This window comes from Saccopteryx bilineata, chromosome 7 (assembly GCF_036850765.1).
Source record: "Saccopteryx bilineata isolate mSacBil1 chromosome 7, mSacBil1_pri_phased_curated, whole genome shotgun sequence".
Taxonomy (NCBI): Eukaryota; Metazoa; Chordata; class Mammalia; order Chiroptera; family Emballonuridae; genus Saccopteryx; species Saccopteryx bilineata.
In genome coordinates, this window is record NC_089496.1 from 27,880,311 (window position 1) to 27,883,728 (window position 3,418).

A 3,418-nucleotide genomic window follows, 5' to 3' on the forward strand; every position below is an offset into this window, starting at 1 on the left:
AGACATTCTTTACTAGCCAGCTGCACTCCTATCCAAGGCCACGCAACGGGCCACTCCACTACACCTTACCTAAGATTCTAATGTCTAGTTAAACTTTATTCATTTACTACATTCATACACTAGTTAAGTTCTAACTTTATTCTTTCTAACATGATTAATAAGAAGAAATTCTCCTACAAACTTAACCCTTTATGAGGGATATCATGGCCAGCCTCTTATGTTTATGAGCCCAGTTCAAGGGGCTTACAGGCTTTTCTGTGGAACTTACACCTTCTGTCTCATTTCCAAAGAAATTACTACAAATCTACAGGGAAAGCACGGTACTATTATCCCTGTGCTACAAATAATAGCACACACCTAGAAAAGGGGGGATATAAGGCCAGATTAATTCAAAAGATTAAAGGGGGAAGTATCGTTGTGCCTTTCCTTTGCGGTGACTTTGTCAACCCGCAGCTGTTGGTCTTTACTGCGGTGACTCTATCTTCTTTTGCTGTGACTTTGTCAACCAGCAGTTGTGGATCTTCTCCTGCTGTGACCTAGTTAGCCAGCATTAGTGGATCGGCTCCTGACATCACATAGTTACCTAAGGTCTCAAAACTATTAAGTGACAATGACAAACAATGATGGGGTGCAAAGGTCTATATGACCCGAGTTTTTGGTTACCCCAATACCCCCAAATTTCCCCTTAGGAAATAAGGAAAGGGGTGGGGATGAAATTCTGACAGAGAACACAGAAATGGGGAGAAAACCCAGCCACCCATGGTTATCAATGTGTCAGAAGGGGCACCTGCCAAAGTTGGGCACATGGCTCAGCTGCCAGTGGCTCCACCTGGCAGACACACCCACTCTGCTCCCTGGTGGCCTTGCTCTTAATAAACAAAGGTTCCTTGCATGCAGTTCCCTGTGGGCTCTGCTCTCCCATCGGAGCGGGGCTGCAGTTCCTCTGATGGCTGCAGCAAGTTCCATTTGAGAGAAAGGGAAGACACATCTCCAGAGTGGCCTGAACTCTAAACTTCAGGGCACATTTCCCCTGAACCTGACAATGACTCTGGAGGAAGAGTGGAGGGAGACGCTGGGATGACACCCACCCCACCCTCCCAGGGAGATATCCCCCTAGCTAGCACAGCACGGGGCGGGGCTGACAGCCTGGGACAGTCCATTGGTGCAGACCCTACTCCTGGGGGGCTCTAGTAGCTAGTCCACCTGACACTTTCATGGTGTCTATAAAGTGCAGTTAGCAAAGCCCTGAGGGTAGGAGGGCCGACCACAGCTCTGGAAAGAGGGCTGTGCTGCGGGCACAGGGAGTCAGGACAGGTGATGCCAACTCCATGGACCTAGGGAAAGCTGGCCATGTCCTGCCCACCCCAGGTGAAGGGCCCAGGGCTCTCCTGGCCCCGTTCCCCACACTGAAGGCCACCCACAAACCTCTCGTCCCTCACACCCTTTGGTTCTGAGTTCCCCCTTCCCCAAGCTGGGGCCCTGGCCCAGGTCCTCAGGCCAGTACTGGTCTTCCAGGTACTGCTCCATGTCCGTGCTGCTGTCAGGCTCCCTGTCCTCGGCGTGGGCCCAGGTGCGGCTGGCCTCCTGCTGTTCCCACCACGCCTCCACCAGCCAGTACAGCTCCATGGCCGTCATGGCGTCTTCCACTGATGAGTGCCCGTGCTGGCCCACCTGGATCTTCTTGTGCAGCAGCTGCAGGGCCAGGTCCTTGAGAGAGACTCGGGTCTGGGCGTGGAGGCTGGGCTGGCTGAGGAGGTTGGGGACATAAGTGGTGTCCCGGGTCTGGCTCCGAGAGTGGATATACTTGAAGGCTTTGAAGTCATTGTGCAGGGCGTGCTCTACCACCACCTTGCCCTTCAGGAGCTTGAGGATCTCTTTCTGGGCCACCTGGAAGGGGAAGGCCTTGCGCATGTGCTGCTGAGTGATGCCGCTCCAATGAGTGTGGTAGTCCACGATGGGCATCTCAGGCCAAACATACTTGACGTCGCCATGGTAACTCACCACAGAGCAGCGGGCCAGCTCACTCGCCCTCCCTCGTGGTCCTGTGCCCACCATCTCACAGTCAATAGCCACGCACTTGCTGGGCAAGGGCCCAGTGGACTCCCTGGGGGTGGGCTTTCTGCTGCATGGGGCACCTGTGCATTCAGCCCTTGGACGCTGCTTCCCCCGGCTAGTAGCCTCAGCACCTTGCGGTGCCTCTGATGGCATGCACGGTGGGGAAGACGCTAGCTCTGAGGGCGTGCTCTGCAGCCTCTGCTCCTGCAGCAAGGCCTTCGGGGCCATGAACCGCTGGTGCTGTCGGCTCTTCCGTTTGTGCTTTCTCCGAAGCACATCCTTGGCATTCAGGCTGGTCAAGCAAGGGAACAGGCACTGGGCAGCCTCAGGGGCTACCCCAAGTACCATCCCAATCTGCTCACAAGCTTCGGCAAGGGAGGCCTGGGAGGTAATCTTCCAGCTGGGCAGCGCCCTGAAGCCAGAGCGCCGGCACGTGGCTTCCAGGAAGCCAGCAGTTCCTACATGCCCCGGGGCCTAAGTTCTTGATGTGGGCCTCTCCAGGTGTCTGCTTGGTCTTCTCGTAGCAAAGCTATGACCAGAAGAAGCTTTAAGAAAATAAATCCTAGTGTGCAAGCATTAATTAAGTCTTCTATTACGCTTACTAATGTTTGATTAGCTAAAACTAGTCACTAAAACCTAAGCACCATTTAAAAAACTAAAACCCATGGCCAAGCCCAGCATCAATGTGGAAGGGGACTATGAAACAGGATATTGGGAGGCGCAGTGTCCCATAGCAACTTTTAAGATGGAAAATGTAGTCAAGAAACTTTAAAATGATGTAGAGATAATATTCTCTAACACTTCAAATATTTTATTCCATTCTTTCTTTGCTTGCCTGGTTTCTGAAGAGAAGGATAGGTTAGGTCTTGTTTTCCCCTTCTGGCTTCTCTCAAGATTTTCTCTCTGTTTTGATTCTCTGCAGTTTGAATGTGACATGAGTATGTGTACATTTTGGGGGGTTGTTTACCCTGCTTGGCATTCTCTGAGCTTGCTGGATCTGTGGTTGGCATTAGAAAATTCTCAGCCTTTATTAGTTCAAATATTTCTTCTTTTCCTTTCTGTTTCTTCTCTTTCTGGTATTCACATTACACAAATGTTGCATCTTATATTGTTGTCCCACAGTTCTTGGATATTCTGTTCATTTTTTATTTATGTCTGTTTCCCTTTGATTTTCAGTTTTAGAAGTTTCTATTGAGATATCCTCAAGCTCAGAAATTTTTCCTCAGCTCAGTTCAGTCTACAAATAAGCTCATCAAAGGCATTCTTCATTTCTGTTATAAAGTTTTTGATCTCCAGAATTTCTTTTTGGTTCTTTCTCAGGATTTCCATCTATTCTTTTATACTGTCAACTTTACCCATTAGA

General features: G+C 50.2%; 1 pseudogene; it reads right to left on the reverse strand.

The window, feature by feature from the left end:
* Positions 1 to 1,305: 1,305 nt before the first annotated feature.
* Positions 1,306 to 2,476, reverse strand: LOC136311129 (apoptosis-enhancing nuclease pseudogene; annotated as a pseudogene).
* Positions 2,477 to 3,418: the final 942 nt, after the last annotated feature.